Source organism: Marmota monax, unplaced genomic scaffold (genome assembly GCF_021218885.2).
Source record: "Marmota monax isolate L192 unplaced genomic scaffold, Marmota_monax_Labrador192_F-V1.1 WCK01_AAM20220418_F8-fsc00043, whole genome shotgun sequence".
NCBI lineage: Eukaryota > Metazoa > Chordata > Mammalia > Rodentia > Sciuridae > Marmota > Marmota monax.
The window spans coordinates 1,274,690-1,295,954 of record NW_026691982.1 but is presented as its reverse complement, the minus strand read 5'-3'; positions in this window follow the sequence as shown (position 1 = coordinate 1,295,954).

The following is a 21,265-nucleotide window of genomic DNA, read 5'->3' as shown; positions in this document are numbered from 1 at the left end:
AAAGCAAGCGCTCTACCAACGGAGCTATATCCCCAGCCCTCTTTCCTGTTTTCATTTTCATGATTTCTATAATATTTATCACTGTTTATAAAGTAGTATTTACTAGGGATATTTACACTTAAAAATGATCTTTTAATTTACAAAAATTTCAAATTATCAAAGAAAAAATATAAAAAGAAATAAAAACCACTGGTAAGCTCATTATTAAATAATAAAGCCATTAATATTTTGGTTTGCTTCCCTTAATTACTTTATGCATATGAAAATTTGTGATAACTTTATAAATTTTGAATCTATGTATATTTACTTAACAAGAATCAACCCATGTATTTAAATTTTATTTTAAATCAAAATTTTAATGAGCATGTATCATAATTTTTGGTTCTTTCCCTCTTGTTTAGAATGTTTAAAGCTTTGGTTAATATAGGAATGTCAGGATGTGAAATCATTAGACTATAAAATCTGTAATTTAATCACTGGAGTAATCCATTTGCTGGATTAGTAATTTGAAAGGATTACTCTACTGGGTGCCAACTGTATGCAGCTGGCCTGAAGGAGGTGGGTCATTGGGGACATGCCCTTGGGAATTATATTTTCTCCCCCTGCTCCTCCCTCCCCCACTCTCTGCTTTGTGGCTACCATGAGATGAGCAGATTTTTCTCTGCCATGCTGTTCTGTCTTAGCTCTGAGCAATGGAGTCAATTGACTATGCAATGAACCTCTGAAATAGTATGCTAAAAAAAAAAAACAAACAAACTTTTCCTCACTAAGCTGTTCAATTTTTTAACTGGTGACATTTATGAAAATCTAACCAGCGGGGCACAGTAGCACATTCCTGTAATCCCAGCAGCTAGGGAGGCTGAGGCAGGAGGATCTCAAGTTCTAACAGCCTCAGCAACTTAGAAAGGCTTTTTTAAGCAACTTAGTGAGTTCCTGCCTCAAAATAGAAAAACAAGCTGGGGTTTTGCTCATAAGTTAAACACCTCTTAGTTCAATCCCTGGTACCCCCTCTCAAAAAAAAAAAAAAAAAGAAAACCTAACAGAAATGTAAATGTTATTATAAACATCATTCTTATAGATGCATCTTTTATTGAAAATTTTACTATGGAATGTATAGTTCTTAAACTTTTAAAATATATATTAAGAGTTTTGGATTCTTGATTCATAATATTATGCTGCTTTCTAGTACACCTAAGCCTAAATTTCCCATTATGATAGCCATATATGGTATTTAAATGTAAGTTTGAATTTATTTAATTTTAAAAATTTACAAATTCATCTTGGCAGTGGTATCTCACATTGAGTGTTTAAAATAATTATCGATATGGAATATCTTCATCCTTTCAGAGGCTTATATTGAACAGTAGTGAGACAAGAATGATCCAGAAGGAAGGCAGAACCATTTGCATTTCTGATTGACCCTGAAAAAGGGAGCAAAAAAAAAAATGATGACTTCTTCAAGCTATGCAGATTGAATAGCCGTGTAGCAGAAAAGAAGCAAAATATGGAAAGTTCAACTCAGGTGCTTAACACAAAAAAAAAACAGTTGTTTTACTTTAAGTGATTTTAAAGCCATTTGGCTCACTCTTAGGAAGATAGTAGCTCCCTAAAACAGAAAGAAATGTCTCTGCTCTTTCTATGTTGTGAAGGCTTCTTTTCTTAAATTCTGAAAAGTAGTCAGTATATTTTCATCTTACTAATATCCTGGGAATCTGTATTCATGCCTACCAATCCCCTCTGTGGAAGAAAAGAAGCATTGGGTGATTTTGGTAAGTAAGAAGCCATGGTAATGGGTGAAAAACTAGAAGAGTCAGTGAGATCAGAGGAAGGGCCAAGCAAAAGGGCATTCACTCACTATGAAGTTTCTGATGCCTAAGTAAGATCCCATCTTATAGCATGGTTATGGAGTTCATGTATTTCAGGAAAGTACCAGGAGAAGGATCACTATAAGAAGTGCAATTCCTGTGTAGAGATTATGTGATGGATCAGAGGTTCACTAGTACTCCTGTTGAATGTGGAAAATTTGCAAAAGCAAGCTGCATCATCAAGTCCCACCTGCCAATCATCCATAAAAGTGAGAAAATTACTATAGGTTAGGATAGAACCCTGAGCCTATCTATGCCTTGAATCCTTGCACAAATCATTTACCTACACCAGGTGGACACCTTTCTTCTCTTTTCCAGAACACTAGTAAACCTAGGAAAGACATCTGGATATCTACGTGAGAATCAGAATCCTATGTGTACTCTTGAAGGGCAGACAGGGTGCCCTATGGCTTCAGAGAGTAGAAATATCCTAGTACATGAGATGTGGTCAAGACTTTCATCAATTTTTCCAGCAAAGAATTAGGAATAGTGATGAAGGCCAGGGCCATAAGAGAGACTTTTTTGAGAACAGTCAATCAGCCTATATCAAATCCATACCTAGTTTAGTGACTTTACACTAGTTTAGTTGACGTTTTAACACACTGAGAGGAGTTTTCCTTCTTTTTGCATCTTAGAGACAGGATGTGAATGTGAACAATTAGAACATATCCAGGGGCAGTATGGTAAGTGTACCAAAATTAGTATGAGCATCTTTAGGTGTTTTAAGTTAGTTCTACATGAATTAGTATGTGGTGTGAATAATGTTAATAAGATAATTTATGTTCTCAACTAAGAGTAAACATTAAAAAGAAGCAAAACTCTGGAAGTTTCTACAACTAACAGTAGCATAGAGGCCCACAGAGAAAATTTGTAAGTTAAATATATCTGAGCAAAACTGTAGAGTTGATTCTTGAGCTCTAATTAAAAATGTGTCTCTTAATAAAAATATTCTATTTGAGCTGTTAAACTGCTGGGTTGTGAAGATACGAGTCCATTTGACCCACTTTATGGAGAAAATAAATCTGAGAGATGTAGAAAAAGACCATCCTGAGAGTAGGATTTGCACCCCTGACTCCAGCTGTGCCTGAAGTCAGAATAATTTCAAGATTTCCCAGTTAGACCAGCTAATAAATCCCCTATAAGAACTTAAATCATTAAATTAATTAGTAGTGACATATAAAGGTAACTTCAAATGGGATAAAATATAATTATTTTTATATAATTATTTTTATGTTTGTCTAAAATATCTACAAGATTCCAGTAAATGAAATAGAGAATTTATTTAAATAGAGCTGAAGATTTTTTATTTTGTCTCTTCAATTGAAAATCAAAATAGCACAGTACCTAATAGAAAATTCTAAATTCCCATTACCTGAGTTTAAATCTTGGCCCATTAACTGTTAGCTGGGTGAACTTGTGCACATTATATAACTTCTCTGTGCCTTATGTTTCCCATGTATTAAATGGGGGATAATAATAGTACCTGACTCATAGGGTTGTTATAATAATTTAATGAGTTAATGCCTGTTATACATTAGAAGAGCACCTGGCACACTGTAGTACTCTATAAATCTTACCATTATTATTATGGGATAACAGGGTAGAGTGCAATCAGACTGTGGAATTTTTGTACCATGTGTGAGTATTTCAGACCTGACAACAGGACAGGCCTGGGAATGGGGACCACTGTACTAGGTTCTTACAACGGTTAAGTGATATTAGCATTGGTCTCCAAGAATACTGGCTAGACCACTGATGTAAATAACAGAATGAATAATAAGCATAAAAATAAGTCATTCACCTGATTGACTTCAGTTATACCCCAGTGACTTCAGTTCTTATAATGCTTTGTTGTGTCATTTGCAAATGTGACAATGTGTGTGTGTGTGTGTGTGTGTGTGTATATATATATATATATATATATCATATGAGATGTATATATATATATATATATCATATGTATATCACTCAAGGCAAACCAAATAAAATTACAATAGTGTAGGTAAATAAGGTCCTAGCAAACATTTTTGACCCTTCTTAATAGAGCTGAATCTTTAAATTTATGGTGTCTCTTACCTTCTTTATCATGTAAATAAATTTTCAAATATGAACTAATAAGTGAGTAAAAACATCATTCATCTATAAACATAGGAAAGTAATGTCTGATTCATTCTACTATCTTTCCTAATCTATACCACAAGAATGGGATCCTAATTAGAATAACTTATACTCCATGCATAAGTTTTAATTTGTTCATTTTAGTTGTACATGACAGATGTATTTTAACATATCATACATACATGGAGTTTGATAAAATAATTTTTAAAGATTAAAAAATCATTTATTCTAATCACCTAGTCTTAATATTGAACCATAAATATGTTAGTCTTTGAAGGCTTTATTTTTTTCCTCATTTACTTAAGCTTATGGTGAGTATGAAAGAAAGTATTTATCAAAACTGTGACTTTAAACATAGCAATTTATATCCGTAAACCTGTTTTGAGCAAACTTCCCAATCTTAATAACGTTGGGGAGACAAGTCTGTGTTGATTAAGATTTTGAGAACTATTTTTCTTTATCTATTTTTACTTGGATAACTCAGAAATCATGAGATAGAAAATCATTATATTAATAACTACATTGGTAGTTGGTAAGCCATTTGGATGCCATGGTAGACAGAATTGAAATAGAAGACTATCCGACAAAAATATTACAAGAAAATAAAACTATAGATCAATATCTATCATAAACATAGATACAAAAATCTCCAAGAAAATATTAGCAAATCAAATCCAAAAATGTATAAAAATATTGATACACCATGTTCAATTGGGATTTATTCCAAGTATACAAGGCTGGTTCAACATTTGAAAGTCACATCAATAGTCTAAAGAAGAAAAGATATAAGATTTTAGCAATGGGTTAAAAAATAATAATTTTTTTTTTTTTTACCAAATCCAGTACTGATTCACAGTTCCAAAAACCTCAGTAAGCTAAAAATAAAGAGAAAGTTCCCCTATTTGATAAAGAACACTCACCAAACAAACAAAAACATATTCCTAGGAAAAATAAGAAAGATAAGACAGATTGTAGAAGGAGAGGTAAAACTGTCTCTGTTCAAAGATGACATGATTATGTAGAAAATTTTCAATAATAAAAATTATCTCTAGAACTGCTAACAAGCTTGCAAGTTACAGGTTAGCTGCCTTCCTATAGGGTAGCAGTATACAATTGCATTTTAAACACACAATACTATTTACATAAGCAACAAAAAGAGAGTATATAGTATGAATCTAACAAAACATGTATGAGATATATATGATGAAATTATAGTACTCTTTTGAAAGAAATAAAAGATGTAAGTAAATGGAAGATATTCTGTGTTCATAGACAGGAATTACTTAGTGGATATTAATAAACTGATTCTACAGTACATATGGAGAGGCAAAAGACCCAGAGGAGTCCACACAATGTTGAAGGAGAAGATCAAATTGGAGGACTGGCACTGCCATTTACTTAGCATAAAGCTATAATAATCAAGGCAGTGTGGCACAGGTTAAAGAATAGACAAATAGATCAATGAAGGAGAACATAAAGTCCAGAAAAAGCCCCAATAAATATAGTCAACTGATGTTTGATAAAGAAGCTGGAACAACTGGACATCCACATCAAAGAAGAATCTACGTGCTAACTTTTACAAACCTTTCACAAAAACTATGCCAAAATGGAACAGAGATATAAATACAAAATGCAAAGCTGTAAAATTTTGAGAAGAAAACACAGATGATTTTGGATTGTCCATATGGTTTTAGATATGACACCAAAATGATGATCCATGGAAGAAAAAATTTACCATGTGGACTTCTTTAAAATTTTTTTAATGCTCTACAAAAGACAGAGAATGAAAATATAAGCCATGACCTAGGAGGAAATATTTATAAAGCAACGTATGTGAAAAAAAGACTTATGTCCAAGTTACACATACACACACACACACACACACACACACACACACACACACAAATCCATAAATTAAAGCTCAGTGAAGACAATTAGGAAAAGCAATTCCACAAAAGGGGCAAACAAATATTCTTCATGTAAACTGTTATTATAAGAAGAATATAAAAAGTCATCAGATATTTCTATCTGCTAGCCAACTCATCCTACTATGCAACTGAGTGTATACTTTTTTAAAGTCACTCGTATTAAGTCATACGTAGCTAAAAGTATATACCAAACTTTTTGTAAGCCGTCTGCAAGGCCTTTTAGTTTTAGCTATCTTACTTGACTCAAACAACTAAAGAGAATAAATGGGGTCAGCTATGAAGAGAGGAAGTCATTCTGGAGATGTGGAGCTGGAAGAACACTATCGATAGATGTGATATTGGTGAGAGGCCCCGACTCAGAAGTCATCAATGGTTAAATGTCAGCCTTCAGGGCATATTGAGTAGTGGTCCTCAAGGGGTCAGTCCCACATCTGGTGCTGTTAATGTTTTCACAAGTGACTCCAATGACGGACTCTGATGTGCTTCTTATACCAGCTTATATTTTAGCAAAGATAATAATTCATATTCTATGTGATATGGTGGAGAAATGAGAAATGTTAAAACAGTATAACACACAGAGGGAAAGTGTAAGGAAGTTTGTTTTAGGAAATAAATTACCTCTATATATCATGGAATGGTCCTGCTACAAAATCTCCACCAGGCCCTACCTTTGTTTCTTTGGCTGACCAGTCCCTCAGTGAGCCTGGGTAGGTTTTCTATTCCCTTGAGTAAAACCATCTGAGTCATTCCTTTCTGGATTGCTTCCCCACAAAGAGCCTGGAATAGACTAAGACTGGAAAAGATCTTCAGATGACCCTGACACAGGGATCTCAAGGAGATCAACAAAAATGTATAGCCATTATAGAAAACAATATGAAGGTTCCTAAAGAAATTAAAAATAAAACTATGAAATCATAAAATATCTCTTCTAGATACATAGCCAATGATGAAACCACCACATGGGAAAGATATCTGCCTTCAAATGTTCACTGAAGCATTATTTACAAAAGCCAACACATAGAAACAACCTCAATACCCATCAGTGCACAAAAGGACAAAGAATACATTGTGCACATGTAACAATGAATATTATTCAGTCTTTAAACAAGCAGTGACCCTTCCATTTCTCACACTATGGATGGACCTAGAGGACATTAAGCTAAGTGAAATAAGCCAGATACAGAAATGTTGAGAGCCACAGCCGAAGGGGCCCCAGCAAACTTCCAGCTGCCAGCAAACTTCCAGCTGCCGGCTGATGATTGGCTCACAGCGACCCCAGCAACATCTAGCTGATTGGCTCCTCGGCCCCAGCAACATCTAGCTGATTGGCTCCTCTGCGGTGATGCTCATTGGACTGTTTCCCTGCCCTTTCAGACCACGGAGCTGCTCATTGGGGGACTTTTTTGGCTCCGCCCACGTGACCCAGCCAATCGGCCTCAAGAGCAGGAGGATTGTGGGAGGTGGGGAGAAGCTTGTGTGGGAGAGAGAGGCTTGTGGAAAGCTGGTGGTGGCAGCTGAGGCTCTGAGGGTTTTTCCTGAGAGGCTGTTTTGTTTGGCGTGTGTGGTTCTAAAAATAAAGTTAGTTTCTTTTGACAAGTGGCTCCTGATTGTGCCCAGCCAGACTGCGGCATTTGGTGGCAATTACAGCAGCAACAAATTGCATATGATCCTGGCGTATACGCACAAATTGCTGCAGATGCAATTAAGGCATGGAAGACTTTACAAGGACATGGAGGTTTACAAGGTCAATTATCTAAGGTAATACAAGGAGCTAATGAACCTTATGCTGAATTTGTAGATAGGCTTATTCAAACAGCTACCAGAGTTTTTGGGAATACAGAACAAGCAATGCCATTACTAAAACACCTGGCTTATGAGCAAGCGAATCGTTGGTGCAGAGATATCATTAGACCATGGAAACATGAAGATTTAAACACATATATTAAATTATGTAGAGACATTAATGAACAAGAGCAAGTTGTGGCAGCTGCAGTAAAACAGGCTTTAGATGCCAGAGACATTAATGAACAAGGGCAAATTGTGGCAGCTGCAGTAAAACAGGCTTTAGATGCCAGGCCAAGAACATGCTACAATTGTGAACAAACAGGACATTTTAAAAGGAATTGCCCCATTGGAGGAGGGTTTAACAAAACTAGGTATCAAAGGAGTAGAATACCAGGTATTTGCCCACGATGCCGTAGAGGGAGACATTGGGCTAATGAATGCCGTTCTCAAACCACCATAGAGGGTACTCCATTATCAAAAAACGAACAAGGACCAGGTGTTTATCCACGATATCGTGGAGAAAGGCATCGGGCTCCATTGCCAAAAAATGGACAGGGGGGCCCAATGCTCCGGGGCCCAAAACCACAAATATACGGAGCACTGGAGGAACCCAGCAACCCCATCAGGGTAGTGCCCAGGACACATTGTCCATCAGATCCCTCATCAGACAAACCAGAGGGAGCGCAGGGTTGGACATCTGCGCCTCCGCCAGAGCAGTACTAACTCCAGAGACAGGAGTTCAAATCATTCCCACAGGGGTGAAAGGACCTCTTCCCAAAGGAACAGTAGGCTTATTATTGGGATGCAGCTCTTCTACTCTAAAAGGACTTATGATAAGTCCTGGGGTAATTGATCCCGATTATGAAGGTGAAATAAAAATTATAGCCAGTTCTCCAAAGGGTATATCAGTTATTTCACCAGGAGATAGAATAGCACAGTTACTAATAATACCCAGCCTACATGATAAATTTTCCAGTCGTACTGTAGAAAGAGGTTCCAAGGGATTAGGCTCCACAGGTGTAGATTGGGCTATGCTTTCTTTAAATTTAGATTCTCGCCCCATGCTAAAACTAAATATTCAAGGACATGAATTTAATGGGATACTGGATACAGGTGCAGACCTTAGCATCATCTCTCGTCAAGAATGGCCAAAACATTGGCCATTACAACAAGCCACTCAAACGCTTCGAGGCCTAGGAGTGGCGACTAATCCCCATAGAAGTGCAATGGTATTAGATTGGAAGGATCCTGAAGGATGTGAAGGAACTATACAGCCATATGTATTGGATCATCTTCCCGTAAATTTATGGGGACGAGATGTCCTAGATCAATTAGGTTTGACATTAACAAACAACATCAACCAAAATGCACCCACTATTATGACTAGACAAGGTTTTAGGAAAGGAAAAAGATTAGAAAAACAAGAACAAGGTATAGCAGCACCAATACAAATACATCAAGGAACAGACAGACATGGGTTGGATTTTCAGAAAGGGCCACTGAGACAATAAAAATTACTTGGAAATCAGAAAGACCAGTATGGGTTCCTCAGTGGCCCCTGACTAAAAAAAAGATACAAGCAGCCCATGACCTGGTCAAACAACAATTAGCGGAAGGACATATACAACCTTCTGTATCTCCCCATGATACTCCCATTTTTGTCATCAAAAAGAAATCTGGTAAATGGAGATTATTGCAAGATTTAAGAGCCATTAATAATGAGATGGTTATTATGGGACCTGCTCAATCAGGGATTCCTCAGTTGTCTGCTTTGCCAAAAACCTGGCATGTTTTAGCTATAGATATTAAAGATTATTTTTTTTCAATTCCAATTCATCCTGAGGATAGTCCACGTTTTGCATTTACTATCCCTGCACTGAATCATGAAGGTCCTGATCAGAGATATGAATGGAAAGTACTCCCTCAAGGGATGGCTAACAGCCCAACTATGTGTCAAATTTATGTTAACAAAGTAATCCAGCCACTTAGAAATCAAAATCCTGAACTACAAATATTTCACTATATGGATGATGTATTATTAGCACACAAAGATAAAAACACATTGCTAGAATGTTATGCCACACTTACAAACTTATTAAAAAATTATAATCTAGAGATAGCAATAGATAAAGTACAATTAAATTTTCCAATTAATTATTTAGGAGTTCTATTATCCTCAACCATGGTCCGTCCACCAAAAATTCAAATATGAGTAGATCAACTCAAATCACTTAATGACTTTCAAAAGTTATTAGGAGACATAAATTCGATAAGGCCTTATTTAGGTATACCAACAGGAGAGTTGGGACCTTTATTTGATATCCTAAAAGGTCCATCAGATCCAAATTCACCCCGAATGTTAACGCCTGAAGCAAGAAAGGCATTAAAAATCATTGAAACATATATGGAAAATATGCATTTGGATAGAATTGATATAAGTTTGCCTTTATTATTTATTGTACTACCAACAAAAAATATTCCTACAGGAGTATTTTGGCAAGAAGGTCCATTATTATGGATACATTTATCTTATTCTCCTAACACTATTCTTACTAGGTATCCTGAGGCTGTAGGACAATTAATACTCAAAGGAATAAAAGCAGCAAAGGGAGTGTTTGGAATTTCTCCCAATAAAATTATTACTCCATATACTATGAATCAAATTGATGAGTTAGCTAATGAGTTAAATACTTGCGCAATAATCATGTACAAATCTAATGTTTCATTTGATAACCACTTACCATCTAATCCTTTATTGTCTTTTTGGTTATTGCATCCTGTAATTTTTCCAAAAATGACAAGAAAAACACCTATCATGAATGCTCCAAATATATTCACTGATGGGTCAAATAATGGTACAGCAGCAGTAGTTACCCCTGATCAAACTTTTATATTTTTAGTACCCAAACAATCAGCTCAAAAGGTAGAGCTTAATGCAGTTTTACAAGCTTTTGTGATGTTTAAAGATTCTGTATTTAATTTATTTTCTGATAGTCAGTATGTAGTTAATGCTATAGTATCTCTTGAAGATGCTGGTAGGATTTCCCCTTCTTCTACTGTTTTCTCTTTGCTTTCCATTATACAAAGTCTAATCTGTGACAGAAAAGATCCATTCTTTATAGGACATATCAGGGCACATACAGGATTGCCTGGAGCCCTTAGTTTGGGCAATGATTTAGCAGATAAAACTACACATGACATACATATTTTCTCTACACTAGAAGAAGCTATAAATTTTCATAAAAAGTTCCATGTCAATGCTAATACTTTACAAAAGCGTTTTAAAATAACTAAGGAACAAGCTAGACAAATAATAAAACAATGTCAAAATTGTGTGACCTTTTTACCACAAGTTAATCTTGGAGTCAATCCTAGAGGATTGATACCTAACCATATTTGGCAGATGGACGTGACACACTTGCCAGAATTTGGAAAATTAAAATATTTGCATGTTACAGTTGATACTTCTTCTGGATTTTTGATGGGCTCCCTTCATGCCGGAGAAAAAACTAAAGATGTTATAGCTCATTGCTTACAAAATTTTGCCACTGTGGGTGTTCTAAAACAGTTAAAAACAGATAATGCCCCTGGTTATACTTCTACCTCTTTTAAACAATTTTGCTCAACATTTGGCATTACTCATATAACAGGAATCCCATACAATCCACAGGGACAAGGCATAGTTGAAAGAGCTCATCAAACTATTAAAATGTACTTATTAAAGCAAAAAGAAGGAATTGGGAAGGGGTATATATTCCCCAAAGATAAACTTAAAATAACCCTTTTTACTCTAAACTTTTTAAATTTGGATTCATCAGGACTTAGTGCTGCAGAAAGGCATATGTGTCCAAAAAATGTGCATAAGCCCAAGGTACTTTGGAAGGATATTCTAACAGGACAATGGAAAGGTCCTGACCCAGTAATTGTCTGGAGTCGGGGGTCTGTTTGTGTGTTTCCACAGGGAGAACAGCAGCCGATTTGGATTCCAGAAAGATTAACTAAAGCGATTTCTACAGACCAAAAAGAAGATGATTTGGCTCAAATCCATAACAACTGATATCCAAAACTCCAGTTTGGCTATTCTTACATCTGCAACAGAACCAGGATGCTTTTTTCAACATCTATTTTATTATTGCCCTTTGCCATATCATGAAGTTCTATTTTGTTTTTTGAGCTCATACAGACCTAGGTTAATGTTTTGCTGATCAGTTCTGTTTTTTGACTATAGAGTTTTTAAACATTGCAATGGAGATTTCACCTGTAAAAAGTTATAAGGCCTTTACTATAATGTTATGTGTTGTATGTATTATATTATGTGTGCACACTTGTGTTTTGTGTTATATGTTTGAATGTATGTATGTCCATATATCATATATGATGAGCGCTCATGATAAAATGGATCCAAATATTTTTTTTTCACGTGATTTATATGGTTTAATTTAAATTGGGTAAACAACTGTTGAGGATTGTTTTACTATGTAAATAAAAAAGGTTAACAGATCTGTTTGTTTACTTTCACCTTTCCTTTTCATTATATTTAATAATTCTCTTAAAGATAATGTAAATTGTTAAGAAAATTGTTTTCTTTTAGTGCCTTCTGTAATGTTACATAATTTTTTCTTTAGCCATTATTGCCAGAATTCCTATCTTCATCCCAGTGCTGGTGAAGTCAAAGATAAAACCAATCTACAGCTTCTACAATAGCCATCACTGAACTGCTTGCAGAACTTGCCTGGACACATTGTGAGCTCACCTGTATGCATTGTGAACTATCTGTTGGTGCAGCGACTTGTGGTAGTGTTGGGGTATTTTTGGTGATGATGTCACCGGTGGTACAATTTTTCAAAGGAGCCCTCAATTGGCTTAATGTGATGGCATTTTGCATCCTCCTCTACTAGTGATGGTCTAAAATTTGGGGGCCAACAGAGGTGAGGCAAAGAACCTCACCCCCCCACTGGTGCAAAGGCCTATCCACAAGTATAGCTGTATGCTGGACCGGTAGTCAGTGACGGGTATGATCCAATTGCAGTGGTACCAACCTAAGACAGGAGGCTGACGCCTAGAGGTCAGTTCATCTGATGACGGGTAAGGACCATATGTTGAATTGGACTGCCTAACAGACACGGTCCCTAAGCCACATGCTTGTTGTTTAAACAGAGAGGGGGGAGATGTTGAGAGCCACAGCCGAAGGGGCCCCAGCAAACTTCCAGCTGCCAGCAAACTTCCAGCTGCCGGCTGATGATTGGCTCACAGCGGCCCCAGCAACATCTAGCTGATTGGCTCCTCTGCGGTGATGCTCATTGGACTGTTTCCCTGCCCTTTCAGACCACGGAGCTGCTCATTGGGGGACTTTTTTGGCTCCGCCCACGTGACCCAGCCAATCGGCCTCAAGAGCAGGAGGATTGTGGGAGGTGGGGAGAAGCTTGTGTGGGAGAGAGAGGCTTGTGGAAAGCCGGTGGTGGCAGTTGAGGCTCTGAGGGTTTTTCCTGAGAGGCTGTTTTGTTTGGCGTGTGTGGTTCTAAAAATAAAGTTAGTTTCTTTTGACTAGTGGCTCCTGATTGTGCCCAGCCAGACTGCAGCACAGAAAGAAAAATATGTCATAGTCCCAATTATATATGGAATATTTTTGAAAGAGCTCAATAGCATAGAGATAATGAAACAGTGATTGTCATGGGGTAGGGTGGAAAAATGTTGGTCAAAAAACAGGAAATAGCAGAGGCACAAGAAGAACAAGTCTAGAAATCTAATGAATGTTCAACATGAGGACCAAAATTAATAAAACTGCATCGCATCAGGTGGTTTTGTTAAATAAGTAGATTTTAGCTGTTCTTTTCACACACAGAAAAGTAATGATATAAGATGAGAGATATGTTAAACTACTTCACTATAGTAGTCATGTTGTAGTCTCTATGTATCCCAAAACATCATTTTGTAAACCTCAAATATACACAATAAAATGTATTGAAATTTTAAAAATGAGATAAGCTGGGATAAAGAATGTTTATAAGGTCCATAAATTATTTTTAAATATTTTTTTGGTTGTAGTAGACCTTTGTTTTATTTATATATTTTTATGAGATGCTGATGATTGACCCTGGAGTCTCATATGTGCTAGGTGAGTGCTCTACCGCTGAGCCACATAATTAGTTTTGATGACAGAAAGATAAAATTTTATAAATGATTGTTTAAAAAGATAGATTGTCTATGGTTATGTTTTTATTTTTGTTGTGCTCTACTTATTAAGTATGGTAGGAATTCTGAAAGTTAAAAAATTCCGTGTGAATTAGGTTGGACAAAGGAGGCTCCACTGTGTACCTGAGCTTTGGAAGGAAGGAAGTATTTGGATAAAATAAGACATGGGAATTTTCTGACCAAATACTAATAAAAATAAAAATTATTTTTTAAGCAGGCTGACTCTCCCTCAGTGCTACTGACATCTGCACCAGACACTTCTTTTTATTGGAGACTGTTAGGTGCATTGTAGGTGTTTAGCAGCATCTCTGGTCTCCACCCAGTTCATGCAGTAGCAACCCTCAGCTTCAATAACCAAAGCTGTATCTGGACATTGCTAATGTCCCTGGACAGTGTAGGTGGAGTGTGGGGAGAAAGATGGGAGGTAGGGAATACCCCCCACACACTGAGAAACATTAGACATCCAAAATCTCATTTTCTAAATGAGAAAGTTTAGATGATACTAAAATAAATTAATTTGGTCAAAGTCCAAAAGCAACTAAGAGATAGATTCAGGGCTAGAAACCAGGTCTTCTGGCTCCTAACCCAGGTTCTTTCATAACTTAAGTCTGTAGTTTTGAATTCTGGAGACCTGAAAAAAGTCAGGGAAAGCAGGTTTGGATAGTTAATAAGGGTTTGCAGATTATTGTTGAAAATCCTATGCTGTCCATGACACCCTAGAACTCCTCAGGAGCTGGTCAGATGATATGCCATGAATCTCTCAGGATAGAGATTTTTTTTTTAAAACTATTTCCAGAGTAAGAAAAGAGTAGTGGAAGAAAATTAAGTTCATGGTTACAATGAATCTCCAAAGCAGAAATGCATTTCTGTGAATTCAGGAAATCCACAGTAGGACAATTGATACTTTAGGAGGAAGTAGGCCCAACCACTTTGCAATTAAGTTGATAAGTTTGTTATATAGTCACAAATAAAGCAATAAATAGAGTTTCCACAAGCCTTACTCACCTCTCAAAAACAAAACAAAAAAGTGGATGAAACCTGAAAATGCAGTAATAAAGTATAAATTGATACTAAGTCAGATCTTGTCAAAATTTAAACATTTTCAGCTTCAAAATGACAGCAAAGTTTTTCTGAACTTTTGAAGGAAATGAAAGAGAATTCACAGAATGGAAAAAAAAATTTGCAAATCATTTATTTGATAAAGGACTTGTACTCAGAAGACATATAAAATTCAGTAATCCAAAATCAAATAATTTAATTAAAAAATGATGAAAGGATTAGAATAAGCATTTATCCACAGAGTATACAGATAGCCAATAAGCACATGAAAAGATCCTTAACATTATTAGTCATTAAGGAAATGCAAAGCAAAACCACAATTATAAGTAGAGGAAAGGGATCAGGGGGAAGGAAAAGAGGAAATACTGGGAATTGAAATGGAGCAGACTATGTTATACGCATTTATGACTGTGTCAGAATAAACCCCATTACTATATATAACTATTATGGACTAAAGTTTTTTAAAAAAAAAATTTTTTAAAGGGCTGGGGATATAGCTCAGTGGTAGAGCACCCCTAGGTTCAATCCTCAGTACCTCAAAATAAATAGACAAATAAAAATTTAATTAAAACACAATATCATCACATACACTAAAATGGCTAAAATCAAAAAGAGAGACTAAAACAAGTGTTGGCAAGATTGCAAAGGTACTGCCGGGAAAAATGTCTATAATTTTAGCAGCTCAGGAGGCTGAAGCAGGAGGATCACAAGTTCAAAGCCAGTTTAAGAAATTCAGTGAGGCCCTAAGCAACTTAGTAAGACCCTGTCTAAAAAAAATTAAAAAGGGCTGTGAATGTGTCTCAGTGGTTAAGTGTCCCTGGGTTTGATCCCTGGTATCCAAAAAAAAGCAAAGATACTTAAGCCCTCAAATTCTTTTTGAGGGAATGTAAGATGGTACAGCTAATTAGGAAAACATTTTGGGAATTTTTTAAAAGGTTAAACATGAATGTATCGTATTATTCAACAATTCCATTCCTAGGAATTTAAACCAAATAAGCAAAAATATGTTCATAGGAAAACTTGTACACAAATGTTCTATTATTCACAATAGCCAAAAAAAAAATGGAAATGACCCAAATACACATCAACCAGCAAATGATAAACAAAAAGCCATTTATACATATAATGGATACCAGCAATAAAAACGGAAAGAAGTACTGGTGCTATAATGTGGGTAAATCTAAAAAATAATTATCCTAAGTAAAACATTGACACAAAAAAGCACATATTATATAAGTCCATTTATATAAAATTCCCAAGAAAAGGCAGATAGCAAAGAGTCTAAGTAGACTAACGGTTGTTTAGACTTTTGAGTGGGAAGAGGGAATAATGGTGATTAGGTATAGGTTTCTTTTTAAAGTAAGGGGAAATATTCTAGAATTATGTTGTATGATGGCCATACAATTAAGGAAGTATGCTAAAATTCATTGAACTGAACAACTGAAATGAGTAGATCTGTGATACATAAGTCATACCTGAATGAAGCTGTTATAAAAATCTCCCTTAAGATAAGTGCAACAGCAAGACAGAAACTGGGAGAAATGTCTCAATACATCTGTCTAGGACATGTACTAGACCCCCATATGAGTTAAGTGAAACTTGAGACTTTGAATTTAAGAAGAGCAAAGTTAAAAAAAAAAAAAAAAAGAAAAAAAGAAGAAGAAGAAAAGAAAGAAAGATGTTCCCAGGAGAAAATTTCTAGGTGTGCATCATTAATATGACACAATAGATAGTAAGTGGAGATTATAATAATTAAATCAAATGACAGATAAAGACCTAGGTTTTGATAAGAGTCTTTTATTATAGTGAATATACCTATAGAACAATCTATACTTCATATCAGTTAGCTTCTAATAACCATGTCCCAAAGGAACAACAAGATATTGTGTGACTGAAGTTCAAATAACAAAAACACTGTGCCGAAAGATTGACTAAGGAAAAGAAAAAAAGCATCATTTTAAAGTGGTAAGAGGGCAGAGAGAGAAGAGGGGAGGGGAGGGGAGGGGAGGGGAGGGGGGATAGTAGAGGATAGGAAAGGCAGCAGAATACAACAGACACTAGTATGGCAATATGTAAATCAATGGATGTGTAACTGATGTGATTCTGCAATCTGTATATGGGGTAAAAATGGGAGCTCATAACCCACTTGAATCAAATTGTGAAATATGATATATCAAGAACTATGTAATGTTTTGGACAGCCAACAATAAAAAATTAAAAAAAATAAAATAAAAAAATAAAAAAAAATAAAGTGGTAAGAGAAGAATGTCTCCAAACTGAAGTCATATGAAGATTTCTTTGCAAATGCAAAGCATAAAGGATAAGGGAAAGATGATATACTGCTGTGGGTAGATAATAGCAGAAGAAAAGAAGGTTCATTGCTTGATTGACAGCCTTTCATGAGCCTCTGTTGTTGATGAAGTATTCAAGATTTTCCTTAATATGACTATTATTCTAGTTGATAGCATCCTCTAGAAGATCCACCTGCCTTCTGTGCATTCTGGACCCCTGCTCCTTAGCCACCATGTATTTTCACCACCTCAACCCACCACCCATATCCTTTGGTGTGCAATGTCCTCCCCAAGTCTTTACCTGTTGAAATCCTACTCAATTTTCAAAGCCTAGTTTAAAAGCACCTTCTTCCATGAAGCTTTCTATTGAATTTACTTTTTGGAAGTAAGTCTCTGTCATCTCTTTCTTACAATTTGTGTATTTCTCCTGGCATTCTTTTCCCATCATTAGGCTCTGACTCTGTGCAACTGTCTTCTCTTCCTCAGGGTTTTAAACTCCTTCAGGTTAGCAGCTCTGCTAACTTGTCTTCCTAGTCCAACCTGGCACCTGCCTGCAAGAAAAGCTAAGTTCCCCAAACATTCTGAGTAACATTTCCAAAGTAAGGACTGAGAAGATTCCACCTCAAACAGTCAAATCTACCAAGTCTACATCCCTTATCAGTTAGCTCTGAGTAAAAGTTCCTACAGGAACCAAATCAGATTACCAAATTAAAAGTGACAGAGGTTGTTTCTCTGCACATATTTATTGTTATAAGGGGGTGTCCAAGTAAAGTGAAAGGAAGTGTTTTAAAGATGATGATAGAAAAAAAACCTTTAAGTATTGCAGAATTCAATTTGAATTCTAACATCATTTAGGTGTTAGCTATCTAACAAACTCTAGTAAATAAATCTGTGGGGCTTGGAACATACAGGAAACAATATAAAATAAGACAGTTATAAAACTGTTAATTCTATTAACAGCATTTAGCAGTGAAGACAGAGGAAAGAATTAGAATAATGAAAAGGAAACAAAATATATAAGAACCTAGTCAGGGTAACAAGAAAAAAAATTCTTCAGAGATGGGCATTTGTGTATTCAATCAGTCACTCAACCAAGCAAATGATACAATATATTTAGTATACTATATGCCCCAATCTGGTGGTAGGTATTGAGGGAACAAAAGTGTCCATAATGAGGAACTGATATATTAAAGTGTGAGGGAAATAAAAAGCTATATGTTTTTAGATTCTAGTGGATACAAAAGAAACCCAAATGAGGAGTAACGAGTGCTTCAGAGGAGCTGTCACAGAAACCTGGAGCTGAGTCTAGAGAGTCTTAAGGAATCCATAGGCTGCCATTGGTGGAGATGTGGGGAAGGAGAAGGAGATAAGGCTTCTTAAAATAGGAAGAATGGGAGCAAAAGCACAAAAACAGGAAACCATCAATGTGTCCTGGGAACTTCAAGATCAAAATACTCCGAAATTCAGGGTGCAAGGGGACACAGAGAAGGAAGCTAACAAAGAGAGTTACTGAGCTGAAAGTTTGAACTTCAGGCAATGTACACTCTTTGAAGAGTTTTAAACTAGCCACATACAGGTAGTTTTGCATTTCAGAGGAACCACTTTGGTGGGAAGGAGGAAGATGAATTAGAAGGAAACAAGACTAGAGAAAGGGATGTAATTAGGAGACTTTTACAGCACTCCAGCCTAGAGGTGACAGCGTCCTAGGTTGCGGTAGTGAGACAGGAGAGAGGAGACAGATTGGAGATATATTTAGGAAGCTGATTCAACAGGACTTGGTGATTAATGGCTAGTGGAGAGGAAGAGACAATGAGGAGCCCAGGTTTGGGACTAAGGCAATTGGGCCATGTCATTCTGTGTCTTAGAAAAAAAATGGAAAGAGGAGTGGTTAATGGGAAGATGATGAATTCTATTTCAGACATCTTAGGTTCGAAGAAAATGTGAGACATCTAAGTGGCAATTTCCAATAGGCAGTTGGATTAATGTGTCTGGAGATGAGGGAGAAGCAGGGGTAGAATTAAACATTTAAGAGTCAACTCCATACATTGGTTAATTTAGCCCATCAGAGTGGGTAAGATTTCTTCCAGAGCCAAGGTATAGACTGAAGAGAACTAAAACTCAGAAGGAACCTGAGGAAGCACCAAGGTTCAGACAGCTCCAACACACAGTAGAAAAGACAGCTAGCTACTCAAAGGAAAGGGGTTTGCAAGTTCGTGCCTGCTATGGTATTCTACCCATGATGGCCCCTGCCAACACATGCCTCTTAATCTAAGTCTAGTAATACCCTCCTTGACTCTTTGTCAACTCTTTTTTTTTTTTTTTTTTTTTTTGCGGGGGGAACTAAGGATTGAACCCAAGGGGGCTTAACCATTGAACAGCCCTTAGTCCTTTTTATTTATTTCCTTCTTTATTTTTGAGACAGGGTCTTAATAAATTTCCTAAAGCCTCACTAAATTGCTCTGTGGTTGGCTTTGAACTCCCGATCCTCCTGCCTCAGCGTCCAGCCTTAGTCTCCCAAGTTGCTGGGATTACAGGCATATGCAATCACACATGGCTTCCTTATCAACATTTTAACAAGTGCTGCCATGAACAACTGTTTCCCTCAGGAATCTTTATTTATAGAAACAATTTATGGACAACTTTGTGTCCCCCAATTAAGAAAAATTATTTTTTATAAAATTCCCTGGTACAAAAGGAAAATACAAATTCTTCTATCCCCATCACAAAAATAAAAACATACCCATGTCTTTTTATTATCCCCTTTGTCACAAGATTTTCAACATGTCACCCTAATATTCACTAAAAAGGATTAAGAGTCTGCCTCTTGCAATTAACCCATTGATGTGTTTGTATTTGGCACTATAGAATTAAGGTAGCTTCACATGACTGAAAATTTAGGGCTTGGAAATGGTTAAAACACCATCAAAAAAATCCTTAGACCATCTCTTCTAAAGCACTTTGGCTGTTGAAGTATCAAGAATACTACCACCAAATAGTCAAACCAAGCCAGGAGAAAGAAATTAAGGATTTATTTGTGAGACTTGATATATGATGATTGGGACATAAGGTGAAAGCAAAGAGAATCCAAGATTGGTGCATCTATAGGGTTTGTTATACTATGCTCTCTGCTTTTGATTACTTAGAATAGTCTATGAGAAAAGATTAAAAAAGAGAATCCCGGATCAAGAACACTGAACTGAAGAAAATCAGTTTGCAACTAAAACTGGCCAGAATGGTTGAAGGAGACAAAATAAAAAGTTAGGAATGTCAGCTCTGGAGACAGACTCCTACATGTGAATCACAGTTGCACCCTTTACCACCGTCTTGGAGGAACTGCTTCACTTCTCTGTGCCTCAGTTTCCTTATCTGTAAATGGTGATATTATTCATCTTATGAAGGTGAGTTAAATAAGGTAAATTTAGCACAGTATCTATATATAGTAAACAGCCATTACATATTAGCTATTATTAGCCCCAACAGACTAGAAGAAGATTAAGACAGAAAGATTACAATCAGATAAGAGACTGATCAAGAACCCAAATTTCATATTTTATGTTCCATTTGTCCATCAATCCATCCACTAACTTATTTCATCTCTAATATTTACTATCTGGATATTTAGTTTAGGTAGCCTCTTTCCACATCTGACTTTTAGATCTCAGATTAACCCTGTTTGGGTTTGGATATGAGGCATTCCTCAGAAGCTCCTATGTTAATGCAGGAATGTTCAGTGGTGAAATGATTGGATTTTGAGAGCTGAAACCCAATCAGTCCATCCCAGTCTGAATGGACTGACTGGGTGAAGACAGCAGGCAGGTGGGGTATGGCTGAAGGAGGTCGGTCACCGAGGGCATGCCTTGGAAGGCTGCATTTTCACTAAGGCCTCTTCCATGCCCCCACACTCTGCTTCCTGACCCTATGATGAGCTGAACAGTTCTTCTTTGCTGGGTCTTTCTACCATGATGTGCTGCCTCACTCAGGCTCACAGCAATGGAGTTAGCTGTCCATGAACGGAGGCCTCTGAAAC